Source organism: Accipiter gentilis, chromosome 4 (genome assembly GCF_929443795.1).
Source record: "Accipiter gentilis chromosome 4, bAccGen1.1, whole genome shotgun sequence".
Classification (NCBI taxonomy): domain Eukaryota; kingdom Metazoa; phylum Chordata; class Aves; order Accipitriformes; family Accipitridae; genus Astur; species Astur gentilis.
Genome location: NC_064883.1, coordinates 2,592,350 through 2,618,550, shown reverse-complemented (window position 1 = coordinate 2,618,550; position 26,201 = coordinate 2,592,350). Strand labels below are relative to the sequence as shown.

The 26,201-nt window shown below is 39.2% G+C and overlaps 2 protein-coding genes across 7 annotated transcripts in view; one reads left to right on the top strand and one right to left on the bottom strand.

Annotated features, from left to right (window-relative positions):
- Nucleotides 1-26,201, bottom strand: part of AZI2 (5-azacytidine induced 2) — a 1,028,525-nt gene that overhangs the window by 777,113 nt on the left and 225,211 nt on the right. Inside the window, exon 1 of one of the 3 annotated variants that reach the window (XM_049799291.1) lies at nucleotides 16,327-16,330. The exons of the other annotated variants lie outside the window; for them this stretch is intronic. The gene's annotated coding sequence lies outside the window, so the exon portion shown is untranslated. Of the gene's footprint in view, nucleotides 1-16,326; nucleotides 16,331-26,201 lie in introns of those variants that run through there. 3 annotated transcript variants of the gene reach the window in all.
- RBMS3 (RNA binding motif single stranded interacting protein 3) overlaps nucleotides 1-26,201 on the top strand; it is a 457,623-nt gene that overhangs the window by 393,468 nt on the left and 37,954 nt on the right. The window lies entirely within an intron of this gene.

Below are 26,201 nucleotides of genomic sequence, written 5' to 3'. Positions count from 1 at the left end.
GGAGTCCATCTTGCATTTGCCTGTTTGAGTGTAAGGGAACAAAATTATGTCCTCTGCAGACAGTTGAGTCCTGCCTCCAAGATGAAATGGGAGAGTTCGGCTAGCTGGTATGAAAAGTAAACAGGAAATAATCCCTAGAAATTGGAATCTCCAGCTAGTCTTTTAACTTTTAGCTGTGTATTTTTAAGAGATCCTTTGAACATGAACTTACTTGAACTTTTAAGGCTAAAGAGTTTGGAGGTTGAAATAACTAACCAAATACCAATGCCAAAGTTCTGCTGAACAATTTTAATTCGTGTTTCCCGAGGCAGAAAATCAAGGACTGCCAACTCTATAACTCTGATAATCAAGACAGTAATTGGCAATGTTCCTTTGGGACAGGCAGGCTTGCATGAGGTCATTTCTGCCTGCCTCTCACCCAGCACCCACCGTATATAGGTGTTGTCTTAGTGCTACTAAATGGGTAATTTCAGACTCAGATTAGAATGCCCTTACCAACCCTCTTTAGTGCAAGGTGCTGTTGTGTTGAGGAGAGTACCCAGGACAGAAAAGCAGTGCCCAAGCTCAACCAACTCACGCCTCTTAAAGGAAACAGGTGTAAATTATTCACCCAAGCTGCATCTCGTACTCAGGTGTAGGGGTTTGTACGTTTGCTTATACAGCTCTTCTGGAATCATATCAAACTATTGCTGCAGTCATTTGTTCTGCTGTTGTAGAAATTAATATGAATTAACATGAATGGAAGAAAAAGATATATCCAAATTAGATTTCCAACCCTTTTTGACACTCTGCTAGAGCCCCCTAGTGAAACTGGACATTTTTTGTGATGGCAGCAAGACACACCACATATGGATTCACTTAGAAAACATGGATGGGAGAACCACAAGTGTTTCCAGTAGACAAGCCCTTGCATTTGAGGAACTTATACTTTGCTGTTTTAACCTAAAAAGGCTTAAGAGTTCTAGTAAAATTTTCTCTTCTTTCAAATATTCTACAGATAGTGTGAATACTAAATGGATAAACCATCAGTCTAAGATTTTTTTAAAAACATTTACATTAGTGGAAAAAAATTATATATATATTTAATACAAATCTATAAACGTAAATGGAAAAGATATTTGGAAGAGAAGGCAGCTGACACTAAATTTGAAAGGTACCCCAGAGATTTTGAAGCCAGGAAATTCTGGTTGAGGTTACGGAATATTAATTTCTTTTTAACAGAAAAGATGCAACCTTAACCATCAACCTTCATTGTCACGAAAAATCTTAACACAACAGCTGTTTAAAAGCAGTAAGTTTTATCAAAGGGGGCTATTTTTTTAAAAGATAGTTATTAATCAATAGATATTAGAGTACCTTCTGTGGAATAATGTAGTGCATTTTTTACAAAATTAATTTCTTAATTTTGTACAAAGGCTGCAGTCTGTTTTAACTTTTCCAACTTCATGTGCATCAACTAAGACTGAAAATCACTAATACTTTATTTATTTCATATAATATATGTAACGACTCTGGTTGCATGTAGATTTGCATTTACATCAAGTTTTAAATGTCCACCAAGTCAAAAACCTGAACATGAACTCTAAGGTTCATATGTCATGTTTGCTGTTTTGAGCAAAAATTCCTCACTGGTTCAGTACTGGTCAAGTTAGCTACTGTCCAGGTGGTAGATTAATAAGTAGTCAGAATGTGATAGGATCAGGAGAGAGCGATGGACTGCATAAGCACATGGTATTAATTATAGGCCAACAGTTAGATTAATGAGTGTGTAGAAAGTAATGGGCTCAGCAGAGTGGTGAATTAGGTAAGCATGTGATATAAATTTGTCAGATGATTTCTCAGTTTAGCTCACCATCAACTATTTTGCCACGTGTATTGCATTATGGTTACGTATGCATATTTGTGCTGTGAACTAGAGAGGCATGTGATACATGTATATTACAGCCCTCTCGAATTTATCCTCCATCATGGACCATTCTTATTTTTTGCCTGGTAATGTCCATTGTCTTGCAGTTGATGCCAATATTATCCACAGCTCTGCAGTGGGAGCTCTGCTGTGCTGGCTTAAGTAAGTCAGACGATGTGCATGTAGTAAGTGGGACACAAGCCTGCTCGCAACACAGATGGTTGTATAGTGCAATTGCCGAACGTGCAAGTTCTGTGAGGGTGGAAAGGAAAGGCAACAATTTTCATCTGCCACAGGCAGCAAAAAGCTTTGAATAAGCTCTGTGCTCTGGGAGCAGAGAGATTTCATGCTAGTTGGTGACAAGGCTGGGTATGATCTACTGTGGGTGCCTGCTGCACACAGTGTTGGGTCCCTTTCCCATGATGGAGATGTGGTTGTCATTTCCATAGTGCAGTTAAGGATAGAGGATGTTGCCGCAAGACAGTTGTCCAGCAGAAAGGGACCTGGATCTCCTTTTGGCTTCCCAAAGTCCATCCCTGCACTGCAGAAAATCAGTATTTCCATTAGAGATGAGGCACTGGGCAGCTTTGGAGAAGGGCACAGCCCTGTGAACCCAGAGGAGCGTTATCGAGGAACAGCTGTGTTACACAACTAGAGAATTGCATGGGCAGCACTGTAACTATGATGACTCCAAAATAAGAATTATAAAGACTGGCACAACCTGCCAAAGTTGTAAATGTGAATTCCTGCTATTGAAGCATCAAGTCAAGTTTCAGGCTATTGACAAGGTGTCCTTTCATATACAGCTGAGTAGGAAGTGAGTTATGTAAGAATCAAGGTATAAACTGCAAAGTTAATTATTGTATTATTATTTTTTTAAATATGGTATTCATAGGGGGCTTTGTCCCAGAGGATTCAACTGTTATTGGGAGCAAATTCCAAATGGAAATCATGCATACTTGTTCAGCTATAAATACAATTCATAGCTATATTCATCCTTGTTGCAGCTCCTTTTTGACCTGAGCCTGCCTTTTCTGCACACTGGTTTCAAAGGATGCACATAGGCTTAGGAGCACTTAGTGACAGATACATTTTCTTCTGCCGCGGATCTGTTGTGTGACCTTGGAGAAAAGATCTTTCATCTCTTGCCTCAGTTTCTCATTTGTCTTCTTTTTAATCCCATCTATTTAAATTATGAAACTGTCATACCACTAAATGGCTTTTACTAGATGTTTGTGAAAAGTCTGGTGGAACAAGGGCCTATCTTGACCGATGCCTCTAAACACAGCCTCACAATGATGCTATTAATGTTTAGGGTTTTCCTGTTAAATATTAAAATAAGCCTGCCCTAGCTGCGAAGTGAAATATTAGAACTGATTTTTACCAGTATAAATCAAGTGTTAACTTTGCTTAAGAAAATTGAATTGCATAGGTGTGAAACAGTGAGAAAAAGAAGAGAATCATGCCTGCAGCAATAAGTTGATGAAGGAGACTCTGGGTCTTTGCTAATCCTTAGAACAAAAGCACTTCCATAAATTACCATTATGTTATGCAAGTGTATTCAAGGACCAATTTACATAAGTAGGAGAAACTAGCTAATCTATATATTACTTATGATTACATCATGATTTATCTAGTGCAGGAGTTGTGTAAAAATTTTAATAATGTACTCTAAGGACTTAGTGACCAGTTTATAAGACTCAGGATTCCTGCTGTATCCAGGAACCATGCTATATATAATCCCTTCCAAAACCTGATTAGATAGTTTGATTTTTTGTGTCTTGATAATCCTATCGGGAGGCTTGTTTCAGAACACCTTTGCTCTGAGGCTTAGCCCTGCATTTTTAATTTTCAACCTAAAGGTACTCCTATTCATTTTACATCCATCTGTTCTCGGCCAAACATTCTCCCCTACCTTCAGTAACTCTTATCCCTTCTGGATGTTCACCACATTAATTTATAGACAAAAATCTTCCCTGCATCTTCATTTTCTAGGCTAACTATGTCAACATCCCCATGCATTTGCAGTAACTTAGGGATTTTGTACCTCTGGCTGCAACAGTGACCCTTCTTTGGATCTGTTCTACTTTGAATTCATTTTTCTGGGACAGCTGATGCAACCCTTTGTACAATAGCATTAATACTTACTTCTTTTCACTGGGAGTAATTTGCTGTATTGTAAAATAACATATTTTTTCCCTTGTGCACATGACCTTGGTAATGCAGTCATCCTGTAATTCACTGATATATCTAGGTTTTCTCCTTCTTCCAGGTTTCCAGCAAATGCTCCTACATTTTAAAGGAAACCACATATTAGCCTAGTTGTCTTCATGAGTTTGAGCCTTGCTCTACTTAATCCAGTCCTTCCTGTATAGTAGTTCAGTCTGCCACTTTACTAAATGTGCCTTACAACTTCATAATTTCCCCTAATCTTGTTATTCAAGGGTATTATTAAAAATATTGGATGAGAGCAATCCTGATGGAGATTTTAGTGACCCTCCTCCTGAAGCAGTATAGCTTGTTTTTTACCACAACCTGTTGTCATTTCCTCTTTAGTTAATTCTTTATCAGCCCCAAAGTTTAGTAATTTCTGGTGTAGCACTGCCTGAAATACCTTATTGACCTTCAGAGAACTTAGATCTGCTGCATGTCCTTTGCCTAGAAAATAGGTCATTTATTTTAAAAAATCAGGTTAGCTAGCTCTGTCTTTGCTTTATCTATGTTCCATCTTCATTAATATCCTTTAGTCCTGGTCACTGGACCTGTGCTTATGTGTGCCAGCTCTTCCATTGCTCTGCAGTAGAGATGATCCAGTCTTGGTTCCTCATTTCACTTTCACCCACACCTTAAGTTCAGTGACTTCTCTGGGTTTTTCATCTCCTTTGACTGCATTCATTCCTCTGCCCAAACTCTCATTCTCAGAAAGCTGCCTGTGCCGTCTGATGGCTCATGGGGGAAATTGAGGCAGTGGCCTTATCCTGTTGGGGCTACTTCTGAAGTACCTTTAATGTGTACCCCATACTCACTGCATGGGGAGCCCAGCTCTGGGTTCTGTCCTTGTTTTTCATTTATCTGTGTGAGAAACCTTTTCTTAGGTGTTTGAATATCATTTGCAGTCTCAGATGGGCTTTCAGCGAATCTTATTTCTGGCCTCTAGATGTAGCTTTTTTGTCTTTTTTTTTTTCCTTCTGTGTTCATTCCTGATATACTTATTGAGGTGTCTGAGTAAGTGGCTGCCTAATTAACACCTCCTCAGCTGTTACTGGTGAAGCATTTTAATAACATAATTATTTTAAAATTATTTTTGCAGAGACGGTGCTAACAGGGTTTTTTTTAGTATCAATGTATAAATGTACACTGTAATTTGACATCCAGGAAGTTAGAAACGTCCAAGATATCATAAGTAATAGCTTATTATTGAATGTAGTCAGGTCTAACAGTATTTGCCATTCACTTTTTACTCTATTAGATAAAATGCTTTCTTTTCAGTTCTAATGTCTTTATAAAGAATGTAATATTGACCTAAGCTTTGCAGTACAGAGGCAAATCTAGATCAAATCATGTGTATCTTTCCTAAATTGATTTCAGTCCCACTGAGGTGGAGTGGTTGCTTAATTACAGTTTTCAGGTTGTAACCTCGTGGCCTTGTTTTCCTCTCAAACTGGTGTACATTAGGAATAAATCTATTCTAAGTCCATGCATTCAACAGTGTGTGCCAAAAAGCTTCTTGTTATGAATCAGTGGTATCTGCAAGACTGTGGAGAGCATGGTTTCAACCTCTTTCTTGCATGATTGCAAAAACAAATAGTGAATATAATAGTATAAACATTGAACATTCTTTGTTTCATAGTGGATTGATGAAGAATGAGTTGTGTAACACAGTGACAGACAACAGATTCTGAAGAATTTTGAAGGAGTGCCGAGTTGTTACTTAGTGAAACCACTGAATGGTTATTTTTTAGACTACCTGCCAAAGAGAGATGCACTTCCAGCAGGATAGGTTTTCTTACCAAATGGCCTATTGTTAAAAGGAAGGTGAAAATTAGGGGTTGAAATTTCACTTCTAACCGTGATTTAAATGCAATTTGTTATTTCTTTTTTCCTGACTACAGCCTTGAGCGTACCTAGTTAAAGGATGAACAGCTTTCCTACTCCATGCCTTTTAAATAAGTTTTCTGGGAGGTTTTGTAACATCGCTGCAGGCCTTGTTGCCCAGGAGAGCCCTTCTCTCTAACATCCATCCCAAATCCCAGGCTTAGCCCTTCACCACTGTGTTTTTCAGAGCAAGCAATCGAGTGGAAGTTACCTTTTCTCTACACACCTTAAACCACACACACATCCCAAAGCAGGAAGATATTTGGGTTCCTCATCAGGTGTCTACTTCTGCCTCCTAAAAAGCTGTATAACTCAGAGAGAAAAAACATGTACAGAGTCCTTATCCAGGGCTCGGTCCAGGATAACTTGGATGATTTCTTCAGCTCCAAGCTGAGGGTCACAGGGTTGACACCCTGCTACTGATCTCCATGGTGGGACAAGAGGGTTGGATATGATTCACACAGCAAACAGCCTGCTTTCAAACAGTCTTTGTACTTTTCCAGTACAACAATCTGTAAATCATTATGCAACCCTTCTTTGCCCAATCCACACAGGATGTGAGTCTGTGTCAGCTCCCAGCTTGATAGCCTTCCTCTTTAGCACGATCAATAAAAAAAACTCCTGCTTGCAGCTTTGGAAATTACTAGTCTATCGTCTGCCTCTAGCCAAGACGGTGGGCGTCACATTCGCAGATGTCCCACATCTGATGGGGTTGAGGCTCGAGGCATATTTTCCATTGGCAGGTAGGGGGAGAGACCTGCCCTTGTAAAGCTGGTCCATCCACACTGCCACAACTGCTCCTGGCTAACCATGGGTTCCAGTGGGCCAGAAGCACCAGCAGTGTTTTGGGAAAAGTGTGATTGTACGCACTCCACCACTGAGATTTCTTCCTGCTGTCAGGCCATGTCATTTCTGTGGAAAGGAGATGATTGCTCTAGGTGTACTTTTTTTAAATGTGGATGAAGTGTTTGATGACATGAGCATTTCCTGGTGCTTGTCACAGGTCTTACTTCAGGGAGACGAGGGGATGGACATTTGTCAGGAGCAGTTTGAGTGTTTCTGATAGACAGGCAGATGCAGCACCCTTTCTCCTTGATTTGCGTCTGTGGAAGTAGCAAAGCTGTATTAGCTCCCTCGCTAACTCCTGCTCCAAGTTCAGCAAGCAAAGCCACTCATCATGACAGCTAAAGCTGTGACAGGCCACATCTTCCCCCAGGAGCAGCACGGGAATAACAAGAATTTGAAGGGAAATACCTGTGCAATTGCAATTCCCCTGGTTTCGTGCTGCCTTCTACAGACAGTAACTAACACCCAGTTCACGTCTTCAACCTCTACTTGATAGCCAATTTTATAACATTTCAGCCTAAGTCTTCACAGATGTTTAACACCTTGGGCACGTTGGTTTTAATGGGAGGTGACTACAGAGCCAATTTTAGGCAGTTGCTTAGGGCAGGGTGATGGGGGGAAAATGGTCTTTGAAAGGTAGTCTTGGTACTGTTGCTGCTGCTGAGAGAGAGTTGGGGCTTAGTGCCCATATTTGGACTCACAACAGCAAACCTACCTTCAATTCATGCCAATATTCATAGTAAAGGCAGGTGTGACTTTCCTGGAGTAGCTCCCAGAAACTCCGTACTAGTTTTGCCCTTTCCCTTGTTTTGCCTCCACTTTCTGAGGTGGAAAAGCCTTTTATCCCATTTATCCTTGGGTGACAAAGTTCAGGTTTGGCTATAACACTGAGAAATCTTTTGCTGGGACTGCACAGATGATGTGCAGATCTTCAAGATTCTGGGCTTTGTACTTCAGTGGATAGTAACCACAGATGTTTCTACAGGGATAATACAAAGAGATCAAAGTATGTCACTGCCATCCATTCAGAAAAAAAGCATTGGAGGTGTTTGTGCTATAAGCTGGGTGAGGTCATTGTAAAGATTTTGGAATAGAGCTTGAGGAGTTTCAAGTACCATAATCTAAGAGAACTTCCTTGCATGGGGACTGGATGTTCAGCTGTGTTCATTTGCCATTCTTCCTGGAGTTTTACATGCCATTCAAATCTGTATTCCAGATAAAAATTAGTGATACAGGTCATGACTTGCAAAGTGTGGGCTATGGTGACTAGCCGTGATCTGTTTGTGGTGATACCTGCTTGCGTCCCCAATATGCAATGTATTTGAATCCTCTCTGAGCCTCTTTTCATAATTTGTTCAACAGACAAGTAAAGGAGTAAGTAGGAGCATGCTGTGAGTGCTGTTGTGTCAAGTGAAGTATGAGACTGAGTCTTGCTCTTTCCTTTCATCTTCTTGGCCGAGCTGGGACAATGTGTAACCGGGTATTATGCCATATTTATTCTTCTTCCCACAGAAGAAAAGGCTATCTTAACTCTCTTGTGCTGGTAAAATTCTTGTGGATAAATACAAGTGACAGAACTCTTTGAAGTTAATGATCCCAATATCCAATATAAGTCATAGGCATGTCACAGGCATTGCTTTTGTATGTTATATGTGCTAAAGGACAATAGTTTAGCTCAAATGTGGTGGTTCCCCTCTGAGAAGTATTTTCTCTATTTCAAAGAACTCTATCATTATGACATGTTCCAAAGTGGAAGCCCAAGCCAAGCAACAGCAGAATCAGCAGAAGGTTAGAATGTGTGGCAGACAAAGACTTAAAATCCCAAAAGAGCCTTCTATCAGGCACCCATTTTTACCCTAGATATCATTGGTTAATTAGTACCATGAAGTCAGTGCATCCTAATGTGAAATTGTTTAGCTTCACTGTGAGTGAGTCCATTTTGCTAACCTCTGACAGGATCTACAGCAAATGTCGTGAGCTGCAGTAAGCTGTTCAGGCCTTCTGCGGTGATCTGCTTAGACTTTGAAGAAGCTGACCAATAGGTACACCCAAATAGCAAGTTTATAGCAAATACACTCAATCAGAAGTGAAAAGATGAATCATCATCTCTAAGATATAGGACAGTTGCCAGCAACTTTTAAAATTTTCTCTGCAGAGTTAAGGGACTTAGAATGCAGCTTCCTAAAAGTGATGAATCAGTTCTGATGATGGTTATAAGGTTCTAATTTTCCTGAAGGTTTTCAAAGGCTTCTGAAATGTTTCTGAAATATTCCAATAATTGGTGTTGTACAATATTAAAAATCCTGCCAAGCTGTCTAATTAAATGTGGCCATAGTTGCTTCTCAAAACTGAAATTAACTACTTGGTTTGACATATTGTGAGCCCTCTTACACAGGTGGATAATTCAAGCTCCACAAGGAGTTTCGGTCACCTAGTTTCTCAGTTCAGTGGATCTGCAATTGAATCATTTCCTCTTAATGGGTGACTTGACTAAGTGGTTTGAAAGTAATTAGCAAACCCAGTGGATCTGATATTGAAGTGTATGATCAGCATCTTATCAGGAACTACTTATTTCCTGTGGGAAACTGTGGTTGACTTCTCAACAAATTCAAAAGGCAACTTGTTGCTCCTTCTTCTAAGGAACCTAATCAGGGAATGGTTGCACCATCCCAGGCATGTTTTGACTTGTGATGAAGTGATCCCAGCTGATTTTAAAGGCATTTTCAGAAAGTGTATTGGATGTTTTATTTGGTCACTTTTAAGAAAGCAGTAATTGACTTCTTACAGACGCAGACTATTTTTTATCCACTAATACATTTTAATCCTGGTGCACAGCTATTAATGGGATATGCTTCCACTCCAGAGCAATTCAGATTGATTTTGTTTCTACTTCAGAAATATATTACAGTAGACCCACAGTATATAAAAGTGCTCACTGTGTTGAGATGAACTAGCCTCACGGTATTTGCAGCTTCTAATGGGAGCGCAGTACATTTAGAGAAGAAGTGGTGATTGATTGCCTAGTGCTCGGGCTAATTGATATGGCACTGAGTTAGTCAGAAGCTCTCAGCTCCATCAAAATCACACATGACATTGCTCCAGTGCCTCTTAATATTGACTGGGTAGTTCATATGATAAAAGAAGCATGTTTTGGAGGAGACTTCCAGAGCTGAGTGAATCTTCCTTCAGCATCAGTCACATTCTTTCTAGAAAGGCTTCCTGCCTGGAGTAGCATTACTCCTCCACTGGAAATTTTTTAAAAGGATGTTCTCAGGTCTGTTTATTTTTTATGGGTTTGGATGCGGTCACTGAGATCCTGTGAGATCAGAAGAATGGAATGAAAGTGGCCACAGATGACACTTGAGCTATTTCCACAGCTGGATGTACACCAGCCAGAGTAGGCGGTCCTCTGCAGATAAATTAGCTCGTTGAAGTACATGATACAAAACATCTGTTACAATAAGAACAAACAAAAGCAATGTGCCTTTGAAGACTGTGATTTGTTGGGAGCTGCTTGCAAGGGTGCTGAATGAGGGAGTTGTCAGCAACGAAATGTTTTCAGGCTTGCCCTTGTGTGAACTAAAGCAAAACTACACAGTAAAAATATCTAAATTCAATCTAGCAAAAGACCTGCTTTTCCCAAATTTTGTTACTTTGGTTCCTGATATGGCAATGGGGAAGGAGAGAGCCCTTCTGTGCCAAATGTTTTTTATACCCTAAACCAATACAATGGTATTATTATTAATACAATGGTATAATTCCTGCTGAGTGGCTGTAAAAACTTAGAAGCTACACTGGTACAGTAACTGTTATTCTGTCAGTCATTTGCTGCACTGCTTTATTGCCAGCTGTCTTAAAGTGCAAAAGAAGTTTTTCATTGTCACTGCCACTTGATGACAAATAAAACTTTCAAAATCGTTTTGCTCTGAGAAGTACCTCACAGCTCCTAGCCAGAAGTAGACCTTTCACATCACCTTAATGAGCAGAAGCGATCCGAACATTCCCACCCCATTTTACTCTTACGAGGCAGTTACTTTTGTCTGCCTTTGATTTTTTTCTCACAGTTGAGCTGATGAGGAAATAGGAATACTAGATATTTCTGGAGTAAACCACGCTGTATGTATAAAGGCTGAAGACAGAACAGTCAAAGCCAAGTGTTTATCGGTTATTACAGGGCAGTATTGTTCTTGTAGACAGTTTAAAGAAAATGCAATACTCCTAACACAGTATTTTAGCCATGGTAAGAATGAACTAGATGCAGGTATGTACCAAAGCACTGGTTCCTCTTTTTTTTTGTTTGTTTTTCTAAAGTGAGCATACTAACTAGCATACAGATTTGATGGATGAGAACCATATCCTACATACATAATAGGAAAAGGCTGCACTACCAAAGCATGTTCCCAAAGAGGGTTGGTGCCCAGTCTGTGTGTGCACGTAAGGTAGACAATAGTAGTAAAAGAAATAAATAGAAGTTAATCCTTTAGATCAAGTAAGTAGTAAGGATTTTGGAGCTGGATATCCTTTAGTTCTTCCTCTGCTGATGGCCTGCTGTGTCTGCACGAGGCAGGTACACTTTTTTTAAAGTCCCAACAACTGAAAGAGGAGCTCCCCTGAGTCTTGGGGTATCAGATGAGCCATTGGGAGAGGGCATCTTTCCTGGCTTTGCATCTGTGATCCAGTGGTGGGTGTCAGGAGAGGTGAGAAGCTGCTGAGGAAGCAAAGTTAAACAATATTCTTGTGTAGTTCAGTTGATTCTAGTTTATCCTTTCCTGATGAGCAGGGTGTCTGATTGTATACGTAGTCATAGTTTGTTATAGCTGTACAAGACAATTATGTAAATCTTACTTTTATTTCCTAATATTCTTTGATCTCATACACATCAAAGATGTAAAATTTTAATCTTGTTGGTAATTAGCTAGAAAGCAAATATGTTGTCTGTCAGCACAGAGGATACAAAGCACAAGAAATTGTCCTGGGGGAGTCTAGATTCTAGTCTAATATTTTTTCTCCGCATCAGATTTTTATTTCCCTTTCATCAGTTGCCTCAGCCATTAAATGAATGTACTGGAAGTAAACTTTGCCATTGTGAAATTCATTCAGCTTTTTAAACCACCTAGTCACTCAGTATGGATCCTCAATTGAGGAAAAGCAGTCTGGTACATCAAAAAAAAAATGTACATCAGTGTTTCCCAAACTTGCAACAACCCCTTGACAAAGGTTTCACGCTTGCTTGCTGTTAGTTTTAAGCAGACCAGGGCTAATGCTGTTCACAGTTCTGATTTGATTCACCCATTATAGTCCAAAGGCTTTGATTCCTAACTTGTGATTAGTGCTCTGGTCAAGAACAGCAAATGAGTATATGCTAAATTTTTTGGCTCTGCAGTTGCTCTTCAAAGCTGTCTTTCTGGAAAGAGGAACCGCACAGGGATTATTTTACAATTTCAGCAGCGAATCTTTGCATCAGTACTTTATGCTTACAGCTGGTGGATTTATACATTGCAATTTATTCTGGGGATTGACCCCTCCCCGCACTTTTGTTCATGAAATGCAAAGAGATCATTATCTTCATAAATTTGTTTACTGTCCAAAACTTTCATATGAATAATTTATGGCAACATTGCAGCCTAAGGATTGTTCTCAGTGCACATAACAAGTATTTATTAGATGGTTTCATACTGGAAGTTGTTATTAGACTTGCTGCCTTCCTGTTCCCAGGTTGGTTGTCCTTATCTTTATTAATTACTTCAGCTTCTAGACAAGTTGACTGTCTTGCCATAAAATATGATTTTGTTTCCTGATTAAACAAGTCTGCAGGCAGCCATAGGCTGGCTGTATGGCAAGTACTGCAGAAAATAAAAATAACACAGCATTTAAAATTGGGTTGTTGGAAGAAAAAAATCACTGAATTACAGTCTGAATCTGAAAACAAGAGCAAAATCGTCTCTGCTTGGGATTATTAATTAATGACAATCTGGTATAAAAATCTATTGGATATTTACATAGCAATGTAGAGTGCATAGTAATGTACAGTTTGGCTTCTGTCTCTGCGAATTAAAACAATGTGAAATCCTGGTAGCGTTCAAGTTGGTGACAAAACTCTAATCAATTTCAGTGAGGCCAGGATTTCAGGCCAAATTTTTCAAATTCACTAAACTAAGATCTGTATGTTACTGTGATGGTTGAATTATGGAGGTTTTAACTATTGAAAGTGCAAACAGCTTCTGCTAAAAATTTGTCCTCCTCCAGTTCCAATTTTATGCTTCAAGCTTATGCATTTCTGCATTTACTTCCCTGCATTTATAATCACTTGCAGTAACGCAGGGCGGAAACACCACAAAACAGGGTCTTTCATGGTACTGCAGTTCCTCGATAGTAGAAATAGTACCAGAAATTACCACAAGAAAAACTACCAGAAAACCATTTCATGTACTTTTCAGTCCTACAAATGGATTTTTTGTGTGCCTGGAAAAGCCACTGCAGAACAGAAATATGGCTGCCAAGAGGTTGGTCTCTACTGGAGTTTATCGGAACATCTGCTGTTAGTTATGTTGTGTCTTTTGATGTCAAAGACAAAACAAGGGTTTGTTTGGTTTTTGGAGGAAGGGGGTTCACATGGAATGAAGATTCACAAGCATGCAGTGCACAGAGTCCAGCCCTCAAGTCCCCATCACTCTGGAATTAATTAGAGCACTCTTTTTTCTATCCACACAGCGCTCAAGAAAAGATGGGAGTATTACTTATTTGCCTATCATCTCGTCCCTATTTATCTTCCTTTGCATGCTTCTTTTTTCCTTTTGCTCTGAGGCTACCCTTTGCCTCTGGCTAGGACTGATGAGACTATTACATATATAGTACTTTGTGAATAATAAAATTTGGCTTTGTGGGCAGAATCAAATAATAACTCTAAAACTTGTTTTGAAGTGAAAATGTGCAGAAGGAGAGGGTAGTGACATGGAAAAAAGCTGTGAAAATGTTGTTTTGACTTCACTCCAGGAGAGAGCTTGGGGAGTGGGGAGAGGGTGAGAAGAAGAACAAGGACAAAATCTATAATCTTTCTGTTTTCATTTCTGGGTTATTGAACTAATTTTAAGCTTCTTTTTTTTCCTTCAAATTTAGATAAATTTTGAAATGACATGTCATTTTGAAATATGGTGGAAACATTGCATTTTGACAGCTCCAGTTTTTTCATTCTTTTGGTCACAATTATGTGCCAAGTGTGACCTGAATTCACAGGATGTTTTATTCTCCCTCAAAGTGTTTTTTCCAAATAATTTACTGTTCATCTCAGCAATATGTTTATACCGTCCAGCTGGCCTTTTTTTTCTCTAGCTTATACTACGATTTATTCCTCCAAAAAACAGAGATCTTCTTATCCTCATGTAAAAGACGTCTCTCTGAACTCATGGCAGACTCAGCCACCCAGTCTCTGCTTCCCATAAGGCTGATCATCCAGTTTGGGTCAGAGTCACTTGCACATTTACCACAGTAGTGGGCTACTAGCTTATTCTTCTCTGGCTGCAGAGCAAGGTGCTCTATGTTGTCTGAGACACTTTCACAGCAGTATGTGGTAGTAGGCAGTTCCTAGTCAGCTGCCTTGTAGCCTGAAGAACTGACTTCTTTTGGGCAAGTGTAAATGTAGGATTTAGAAAAAGACCTTGACAATTCTTTAACTGCTCTTTCTTGGCTCGTCCTTAGAACCTCTGAAATTAGTGTTGAGCAACAGTAGTTTGACTTCTAGATGCTAGAGAAAATAAAACAAACGTAAAGATTTTTTCGAGAGAAAACTGAGCACCTCTACAATATTCAAATAGCTGAAAGATATTCAGGAAAGCAGCTCAGAGAAACATCTTTGACTTCAACCTAAAATTCTGCAAATCAGGCTGTGTGGAGGACACAAAGCCATGAAGGAGTAAAGAACATCTTCGTCCTATGTCAGGATCTGACTTCTGTGCATTCACACCGACTTGTACACAGCGACTGGTAGAAAATGGCATACACTAAAAAGCTATAATAAATCAAAATTTTTTATAGAGATTACTGCAGCATGTATGGATAAATGTGAACCAGAGAGACTTACCTAATTTACTCCAATAAATCCCTTCACATTAGAAAACCAAAGCAGCAACCTTGAACTTCATTTGCCGATGTTGCTTGGCTACATTTTTGGCTACTTTGGTTTATGACAAAAGGCCGCACTCGAGCAGGCAGCCTGATTCTGAGAAATACAGAACTCTGCATTTATCTGCGTATGCAAAAATTGACTACTGTTTTGAGGTAGGTTGAAATGAATTATAATTTGATGCAAATAGCAAGAGGTTGCTACCTATCAATGTAGAGAGAGGTAATAATGAAGTATTTGGTCATTCGAGGCATTACTGTAACTAGGGAGCTGAAAATGTACTTTGTCATCTGCTTTCTGCCTTCGTTTAACCAGTATCACCACAGTTCCTCTGAAACAGGTAGTGTGATGGGATGGATGTTGTCCATTGACTAATGTGGAAAATGGACTCTTTGGGGATCAGTCTTTGGTGGTTAACAACTTTCTGATAAAATAAAGTGCCCTGAAAAGACACAGTAGCAATAGGCCGGTGATGAATACCCTCTGTAGACCGGCCAGCGTGCAGGGCAGTGACCGTGCAAGCCTATCTCCTCTGTGCCATCAGTGCTCTTCACCTGGGAGCTAACCTGTGGGGATGCAGCTGTGGGGATGCACCCCCCACCTTTGCAGTCCTTGCGTAGCCTGTTGGACGTCAACAGTTGTGGTAATGTATTTTTGTGATGGAGAGTTTCTCTGTGAGTAGCTGATGCCCGGACATAACTGAACAGCTGTAGCTTGATAATGACTTTCAGTCCCAGCAATGACCAAACCTGGTGACCCAGCATTGAGACTCTCTATTCTATTACCAGTCCTCTGAGCCACTCTTTTCCCCCCATGTACTTTTAACATATTTAACATGTTACAGCTCTGCTCACTGCTATACAATAGTTAAGAGGGCTGCCAGCATTTCCAGTATGAACTCATATTTTAAGGATAATAACTCAGCTGTAAAAATGTGCTCCAGGCTGAAACTGGAGGAAGATCTCAGCCCAAGAGTGACTTTATCTGGACAAAAAAAGGGAATATATATCAATTTAGTCATTCTTAATCAGTACAGATATATTAGAAAGTAAGTAACCCTTGCTGGATCAGTTATTTAATTTTTCTTCTTTTAGATTAATAATAGCCAAAATCTACTCCTTTTTGAACTTTTCACATCTACTTTTTAGACTAGCTGGACCACTTGCACAATAAAGTTTTACTCAGAAGGGTCAGTTTGAAAGTGCTTTTCCTCAATATTTTCATCTTCCTTTAAAAGTCAATAAAGTGTGGAGCAAAGCAGACTTAAGCTAGTCATTTTCTATTATTTACTTCAAATCTGCTCAGCATGAATCAATCCTTTTCTTGATTAATTTGGACTGGCGCATGTAAAACCACCTGTTCTCTTCCAGCCTACAATGGTGATGATCTGGGCTATACCCCCAGTCTGAACACTTTGTGGACTTGGGAAAGTTCAGATGTTGATCCAGATCCATCCCAGAGACCAGAACAGCTCCTGAGTCCTCTATATACCACACAGTTTGTAAAGCATTTAGAGGTCTTTGGTAGAAGGGAGATTTATAATTATCAAGCATTTATTTTAATACATAGGCTGGTTTTACTGGAAGTACCTTAAAGTAAATGATAACTTAAAATATCACATTTTTAATTACAAAATTGCATTCACCCTCTATAGACTCCTCTTTTTGGACTATTGACACAAAACCAAGGGCTTGAATTTGATTTCATTTACATCATTTGTACCTTCACTGATTTAAACGTGGTTACCTTTGAAGTGCATGTCCTGTGTGCTTGCTGCCATTGGCTTTTAGAAAGCTTTTAGCAATGGCTAAAAGAAGCTTTACTGGCTTCTTGTGGTCTCATGCATCAGGGACAGAATTTTTAGGTAAGGATGGTTTTGCAGCTGCAGTTTCTCCAGATTGTGCCTATATTATTAGTTGTTCAAACAATGGAAAACTGCACAGGTGACATCATCCAAGGATGGTGGAGTTGTCCAGGTGCAGCAAAATCCGTGTGTTGGTGGCAGTTGTCTTGTACAGAGTCGAGTCCAAGCAGCAATTGGTTTGATTAGAGTCAGAAAAAACATAGTTAAAATTTGTAAAGGCTTGAATGAAGCATAGGCTTGCATTACTTTTAATGATGGAATATAAGGTAAGAAGGCACTACTGAAAGTATGTGCCTCAGTCTCGGTTTTGAGGTCTGTCACCAAGCTGGCACTGCCGGGTAGCCAGCTTTAACCAGTCAAAGGACAAATCCTAGTACAGAATGGAATGGATTTCACCCATAGCCTCCCATGAGGTGTTATGAGTCCAGAAAATGAAGTGCAATTTGGGATCTGGGGCAGGGCATTTAGGCTGTGAAAACTTGTGGTTTTAAATGAAAGGAAAGGCAGGGCTGGAATAGTTTTCTTTCCATTACTGTGTGAGAGAGGAGTTTGTTTAACATAAAAGATTAAAAATCTAACAGAACATGACAGAGACATATTTCTGTATTTGTCCCCTCTAGTAAGGAGACATTTCTAAATTTCAAGATCAGAATGAACCACGGTGATCTAGAACTGAATTGATACATAACATGAACCATGGCTTAGTACAGAATTTCCCCCCATCTATCAACTTCAAGTCTAAAATCTGTTACTGAATGGTAGCATATCTTTAGAAAAACATCCTTACCCACTCAGGGTTTCATTTCTAGCATTTTCCGCTATCTGTCTTTCCTTATAGGTAGGATAAGAAGGATTCCTGAGAAAATGATGTGGGTATTACTGCCCCTCATCAGCCTTCCAGAACTTTTAAATTCAGAAAATGGTATGAAGAGGGAAAGGACATAATTTTCTCACCCTCCATACCTTTAATCTTCCTTTATGCAAGAGCTGCATAAAAAGGAGTTTAGGCATAGGCAGCAGATGACAGTGTTCCATAGTGTGCTCTCATGGAGGATGGACGTTGGGTTTGTAGCTGAATTCGAGAGTGATGCAGCACTATCAGCTTCAGCATTTCAAGGCCGCTCTCTCCCCACCCCATGCAGCTGGATACCTGGATTATGTGGCAGCCCCTGCATTAGTGTGGTTCTGAGGGTGCAGCTCAGATTTGGGCCTAGCCTAGGAGTTAGCTCTGATGCTCAAGAGTTACCTTTGGCTAGACATTGCAAGGGCCACCACACAGTCCATGAACAACTGTGAAGCATTCTCACTTGTGTTGACCATCACTAATGAATTCTGGCTTGCAAGAGCCTATCTGATCTTGGAATTGCAGGGAGACATCCTGATGTCTACCCATCCCTTGCCCATTCTTCCCATTGTCCTCTCAAGGATTAGGGATCTCACAGAGGAGCACTCTGCTGTCTGCCACCCTGGCACCTCAATATGACTCCTTGGTGCTTCATTCAGTGATACCACCTCACTTTTCTGAAAGCTGAAAACATTTTGGATATTTCCATCTAAGCCTGGTTGTGATTAGGTCCTTCTAGTGTTGTGGAGTTAACACCATGCACAGCTATACCATTTTCCTCTGACTGCAGTTGTGTAGAATGTCATCTTGTCATCTTACCTGTTGGGGATACAGAGGGTTATATTACCCACCTGCTTTTCTTTTGTTGTTTATTGTTTTTTGGTTTTTGGTTTTTTTTCTCAGTAGCCAGTTCCTGAGCATTTCTGATGCCTCCCAGTGTCAGTGTTTGTCCTTCTAATAAGTGAATCTTTTCTTCCAGCATAGCCGCTAGATTGCAGCTCACACAACGCGAGTCCCTCCTGGTTTCGGGCAGGAAATGAAACACAGCACATCTGTTACAGATCACAGCTGCTGTCCTGTCACTGGCCATTGGACTGTCAGGGCTAGAAGTTCATGTAGAAGAAACGTCACAGACATTTCCTCCCCAAACTCAGTTAGCCACTCTCTGTGCCTGGCAAATGACCTATGTACTAAATCTCACCAGAAAAGCAGACATCAACTGTCCAGTTTCTCAGATATTTGGTCTGGTCAAATGTCTGCTGTCATGACTTCATGGAGACACAGACAGGCAGGGCTGCCTCACCTTGCCTGGAAGGCTTGAGACGCAGGGAGAGCCAAGGTCCTACCACATTAAACACGCCATACATGCTCTCATGGCACCAACCTGCTCTGCTCCTCTACAGCCAAGCACAAGCTCTGGAGGCAAATCATGCTGTTAGGCTTTTTTCATGTATTTTGAGTATATTTCCCTGACTAAAATAAAATAAGAAGCGTTTTCAGCTAATAACAGAAGCTGTTATGCATCGTTTATGAAATGTTGCTCATAAATAAGAAGTTTAAAAACCTGTGACTGTTGTTTTTTGTTACTTTTGTCATAATAAACCCTGGGCTGAGAGTTTCAAACATAAAAAAAAATTATCCACATGTTGAAAAAACAGTGTGGGCTGAGTGGGTGTAATAGAAATGGCAATATCATTTGTTTTCCCGTATGCAATTATAAGTGTGTATGTATGTGTATATATATGTAAGATCAGACTGTTGAGGATGCAAATATGGCATCCTTTTTGAAAGTTTCATTTGAACCTAGCAAGGCAGGGAAGTGAAAATTTAGGCTAAACACCAGTGCTGACTCATATTTTAATTGTGCTGTTTAATAATTTCCATCTTGCACCTTGTGAGAACTAGGATGTGCTATCAGGTCAATTTTCATGCCTGGTTATAGACATGAAGGGAGGGAAAGCAGCAGAACTGTTTGGAGAGGAAATATTGTTTGGATTTAGCTTTAATAGATGAAACACCATTCTAATGCTGAGAAAAAAACTAGTCCACAGGAAAGAGGCTCCTGATTCCCATTTATTAGTATGGCACATCAGCCACTGGGAGACAGGGGATGAAGGAATTAGTCCATATCAGAAAATATGTACAAGAACATAAACAGAATGGAATTGCCAAGCACAACACTTTAGCATGCATCACATACTAATTAGGTATAGATCAGGAGTTCTGCACAGGAATTAAAGATTTGTTTTCACTAATAGTGTCAAGGTTTTGAAATCTGTGCATGTTTTGATATGCAGTAAAAAAGACCTTTGGATATTTTTTGTGAAATCTGATCATGGGAAGGGCAGGAGAAGATTTGTTCTGTATATTCCAGTGGTTATGTCCTGGGCAAATCACAGCCCCTGTGCTTCCTTTTTGTCTTCTGGGGATGCTAAGCCTTATGTGGGCATTGTGAGGATGCTTTTGTTAGTGACGGCTGTTCTTAAGAGAGCAAAAGCACTGTTACGTGGATTGGATATATAAAGCCAGCATACAGCCAAGTGCACTTATAAACTGAAGAGTAGGAAGAAAACAAAAGAAACGTGATCTCTTGTTCCCCTCTAGAATGTCAGAAGAGGAAGCGAGAGCTGTCTATGGCCTCTCTGCCTGCTCCAGCACTTGCTGGAACGAATGCCCCACTGCGACATGTCATTTCCTAACTGCTCTGGGCTCCTTCCTGTTAGGAGGCCCCAGCAAAATGACTCCTATATATTCAGGCACATAATACCAGAAAGTTTACTTTATTCCTGGGGCAAGTTAGAAAAGGGTATGAAAACTACTGTTTCTCTCACAGTCTAGAGAGAGCGCACAGGCTTGTGGTCCAGCCTGCATGTGCAGGCAGTAAGGGCAAAGATATAGTACAAGGTTCTCAAACTCTGCTTCAGAGTCCCTGTAGCAATTCAGGTATATTTTCCCTTCATAAATATTTTCCTTTTGTTCAATGGCCTTTCTCTTGAGATATTATTTTGGGTGGAAAGATTTAAGTCACCATGCAAAAGTCACTTTGGGCACTGAGTGACAGGGGCAACTGTTTGTTTGCAACTGAAATGCTATCTCTTTCCTTCTTTTAAGTCCTTTTAGATTAACAGACAGTGGTATGCTATGAAACTTACTGTTTTTCAACTCTGGTAGGAGCATAAACTACTGACATAATATCACAGTGGTACTCCCTGATGTAATACATTTATTAACTGATACCAATATAGTTGCAGGTGTTGCTTTATTTACTGCTTTAGTTGCACGGTTACTGATACAAAACTCTTTGTTGCATTACCTGCATTTTCTTTATCTCTTGATGTTCCCATTTCTATATCCTTTTAATCTGCATTTATACATGTAGGCTAATATCATCAAAAGCTGTATTTCAAACTAGGAGACAGGACATACAGTTAAAGGCAAGAAGGACAATGGGAAAGAAACCATCAAAAACCTTAGCTGTTGTAGGAAAGGTGGTGCATACACAAGGGTCACCTTTGTTCTTTATTTACCACCTTATATTTGGATTCTTCATCCTTTAAGACCAGTTACTTCTGGTTAGTAATTCTCTTGGACCTATGACATATACTTTCAGCTGAGGAAAGAAGTTCAAAAACATACAGAAAAAAAATGAGAAAGGGAAAACAAATGTGTCCATTGCTCAAAGGAGATTCAACTAAGGTATGAAGGTGATGTCAGATAAGAATTTGAATTTATGCCAAAGAATAGTAATATTACAATATGAAGTTGTGGTTTAGTACTTGCTGTAGAAGCAGGAGTTGGTGAAGGTCTGTATCAGGGTTTGCCCATTCCAAAATTAAAGCTGCTTTAATTTAGTGCAGGGTTTGGACTTACTGCTCACTTTACCCCATTTTTAGCAAGCTTTTAAATTCAACAATGTAATGAAATTAAACCAAATCCTAAGATTTGCAGAATATACGTTATTAGCTGATATTTGCTGGTCTTCTTCACAATACTCAAATCATGATTTAATCTTTGATCAGCTAGTAAGTGCCAAGACAATTGGTAACTTTTCATTGAGAAAGGGAAAATAGGTTTTCTTTGACTTTAAAATGTAATTGATTTTCATGGAATATCAAAAGGTATTCCCAGCAGAGTTGATGACAGAGGGCAGAGAGGATTTCACAGCTACCTTTAATCTTCCTACTATAGTCATGAAAGCTTTGCCACTTAACAGCCAGTTCAGACTACTTCACCAGGCTCACTGCTCTGACAAGGGGACCCTATTTTTACTGCTGCCTGTAAGAGGCAGCCCAAGCAGATGAGACAAGTCAATCTAGACAGAACAGTAAATCAATAGAAATATGGTCATCGTTTATTCAGTATGCAGAGAGAGTACATTTATCTGAAAAAAGTAATCATGCTGGGTTTTTTCGTATTAATTCTTGGTAGACATGTCTGTCTGATAAGTATAAGGAAAGTCGTCCTTTCACTCAGTTTAATAAAACCTCAAGAAGCAGCATGTTCTTGATAACATAAAGACATTCACTTGGTAGTATGGTAATAACTTTTCAGATGGAATATGGTGCCTATATGACTGCATAACGTGTCTGTAAACAAATCTGAAAACTAAGTTTGCTGCTTCAATGTTTATTGGCTTTACATTGGCCAGTATATACAAAGTAGAATTTGTAAGCATGCTTAACTTGTTAAAACTTCCTAAATAAAGAAAAAGTAAACTGTAAAATAAGCAGATACTTACTGTAAGCTTTAAAAACTATTTATTCAGCTGGTATTTGTGCCTTAAGTCCAATATCAGTATTAGAACACTGGAATAAAAGAGAAGCCTTTAATACAGTTCATTACTCTAGAAAGCTGGGACTAACTAATCCTTCCTCCCACTGGCCCCCAAATGCATCTCTCAACTAGTGAACTCTCTGTTCCTAAAGCCCCCTAATACACTTTTTATTTCTGATGTCACTTTCCCACCCTTCAAAGCACGTAAGGTGGCAAGTGTCATTGCACCAACATAAACTTTATTTCTGCTCATGCCTTTTGGTATTGGCAAGTACTTAAAGATAGTTTACTTAATCTTAATAAACAGGCTGTATTTAGTGTTCTTCCTGTGATTTCAGTTTGTTGCTGTACAGGGAGTGTACAATGGTTGTAGTTGATAAAGTCAGGCTTCTTTCTTTGCAAGTGATAGACTAGAAAATATTCTGAAATAAATATGTTCACTTTCTTATATGAAAGGTATATCCATATGGCTTAGAGCATTTTAAAACAGCAAGGTCTTTCAAATGAAGTGAAGAGGAATTAAAGTCTATATGTCAGTGAACTTGTCTTGGGTTTATCACAGTGTTGCAAAAATCGTGCATTTTCTTCTGTATCATTGATCCCTTACCATTTGCTCTCTTAGTCTTAATTTCTTTTAAAGCCACTATAGCATTAACAGAATTGTATGATGAGTCATATGCCAATAGTATCATGCCAAATTTAAAAGTCATTATAGTAACCAGTTTCTTGTAGGAATTATAAAAAAAATAATCACACTGAGGCAACAGGGCACACCTAAATAATTGGCAGGCCAACTACTTGTTTTGGCAAAGGGAGTGGCAAAAACCTCATCATAGCTTCTTCTACAGGTTTTTTAAACTAAGCTGGGCCTTCAGTAGTATTATGCCATACTAAGATGTCTCTCTACACAAAGTTAGTAAAATCAGACATCCAAACAGATGAAGATGAAAAATCTGTTTGCTGTAGCCTTTGCCAGTCACCAAGTGGATGTTTATCAGGAAATACCTATTATAGGCTGAAAAGAATCAAATTACTTTTAATATGATGGCAACATCTGATGCAAGACATTGTCTTCTACAGCTAAATAAGTTGAATATGAATGGACTTGACAGCATGTATTATGAAATGCATTATGGTCTGGAGACTGGGTGTTGCCCTAACAACCAGACGATATTTCCTTAATTAAGTGTAATTTTTTCCCTACGTGATCACAAGAGGATTCTGGAAACTCTGATGAATTAATGGTCTGGCAAATGCATGTAATTCTCTGCTCTAGGTAACTGTCAGCTTCAAACATGTTAAGCTGTCTTAGGAAAGCTGCAAATACTTGATTTGTTTTCCCAACTTCTTTTCCTAATGTGTTAAACGGTTTATGTTTATATGTTTAGGGACTAGAATACATGTATTTTCTATTTAAAATTAATATGTTTACTGACTGAGCAATTTTTTTGTCCTTGATATATTTTTCTCACCAGTCCATATTTTTTTACATAGCTTATTTGCAAAACCTGTCTTGCTTACTTGTTTACTGAAAGACATTTGCTATCAGATTTTTCCACTGTGTCTGGCACTTGTGTTTGCTACACTAAATCATAAGACTTCTTTCACCACTGCCCCTTCTTCATTCCAGGTTCCTGAATTTATACACAGGAATAGCTATCAGTCTCTCACATCTGTAATCACAGCAAGTTCCTGCAACCATACCTTTGCAATAAACATCTTTGCAAAGAAAACTTGGTATTTTTAAGGCTTTGGGATATCCTAAATTAACTGCAGCCACTACTGCTGGCAGTGCGGGGCTGCATGAAGCTGAGGTGCAGGTGTGACTTTCTGCTTACCCCATCACACATCACAAGTGGGAGCTCACCTTGTCTGTCATGGAAAGCCCTGAGGCCATTCTCCATCTCTAGGCCAAAGGCGAAAATTGCTCATAGAGGGAACTGAGAAATGTTTATCAGTTGACATATTTAGTTTGAGCGTTTATAGTTTGGTACAGTAAAAATGCTGGTTTGTAGTGTGGATCATTCTGAGCATAAAGCTTACAATTTCTTACCATAACTAAAAAGTGCAGGTGGATGTCCAAACCCTAAGACCTTGTCTGGCTGCGTGGTATCCCAGGCCACTGATTTCGAACATACAGCAGGAACATCATTTTCCTTGGGCATCGTGCTACTTCAGACTCTTGCACTGTATCTACTGTGCAGGGACTGCCGAATGGGCTGAATGAGTGTATGCCCTGCAGATTTGCTTTCAGACTCTTTCAGCAGAATGGTAGATTTTTTTCAGCAAAAAGAGAGGAGCAGCATGAAAGAGAAGAATGTCCTGTAAGGAAGAAAGAAGGGCTTTTTGAATAAAATATTAACTCTACTATGCTGAAAGAAATTTTGTAATGAAAGTTTGTGTCTATCTAGATGCGTAAGGACTCGTGCTGAGAAGGTTAGCACTGTGGTAGTTCATTAGAATGAGTTAATCAGTGGGATAATCTTTGTAAACCAGTGCAAATTAATATAGCCAAGAAAGAGGCAAAAGTGTTGGCAAGTGTTGCAGGTTTGATACTTGCACACTGATCAGCTGTTTTATAAGCATTTATTTGGAATCATGACAAATATTCTGTGGAGGCTAGTTTCTATAATTTGCCAGATTCCTCTAGGGACTCTTGTTAGTGCACGAAACGTAATCCACTGTGCGACATTAAACAAGCTGAGGGTATTAAAAAAAGGACTAACCAAGCTGAGCCTACCTCCTCCTTACCATTACATGCAAGTAATGAGTTCGCTGCAGAATCTACACTTCTCAGGATGGACATAGACAAAAAATTGCTGGGAGGTGAGAAAAAATTGAATTGGCACTTCCCCAGTATTTTTTATTTATTTTTTTTTTATTTGTGACTGAAAATTTGAAATATTTTGCTTCTAATCAGATCCTTGGCAATGCAGTCACATAGCTCTACATAAATGCGAGACGGGCACTTAAGAACAGGTGTGCTTTGGGGTTTGGAACTAGGTTATTTTAAATTCCTGTTTATAGGTGGATTTTGTCAGTAATCATGATGGAAAAAATATCAGTTTTTCTTTTTTTTTAAAAAACAAATACATTCATTGACATTTTCCACTCTTTGTAGCAGATGTAATGTTGTTGATTGTGGAAATTTATAATGTGTGCACACAAACATACATATGCACAAAGTAGAGCTATTATTTTATATGATGAAATAGCTGGAAATACTTCCTTATTTCACTGTCTGCAAGAAAAAGAGCAGACCATTCTGTTTCTCACTGACTTTCTGTAACCAACACAGGAAATACCATTTTATACCATAGAACTGAAGAAAATCAACAATTCATTAAGGCACGAGGTTACCAACATGGGACCTTGGGGAGTCGTGGAGCAAAAACCAAGGAATATGAATGGCAAAGAAGCTTTCTTCAAAGCTTCTCTGGCATGTCTTTTGTTTAATTTTTGTTCAAAGTCTTGTTCTTGCTTTAGTTCATATACTGTTTGTTATTAAGGTCTCTGCATTTTTAATGCAGAGAAGAAAAATGCTTTTAAATGCTGTGTATGTGTTTTAAATGGGTGTCACTACCAAAAACATTGTCAATAGCTAGTCTTACTCAATCAGCTGTAAAATGTCATACGTAAGGGTTCTTAACTGAGACTGGAAAAATCCAAGATAATTACCATAATAGGTTGAAGATCTCAGAGACTGAAGGTTTTAGAAGTCAGAGAAAATTGGGGACATATGTGTTCTGTCCGT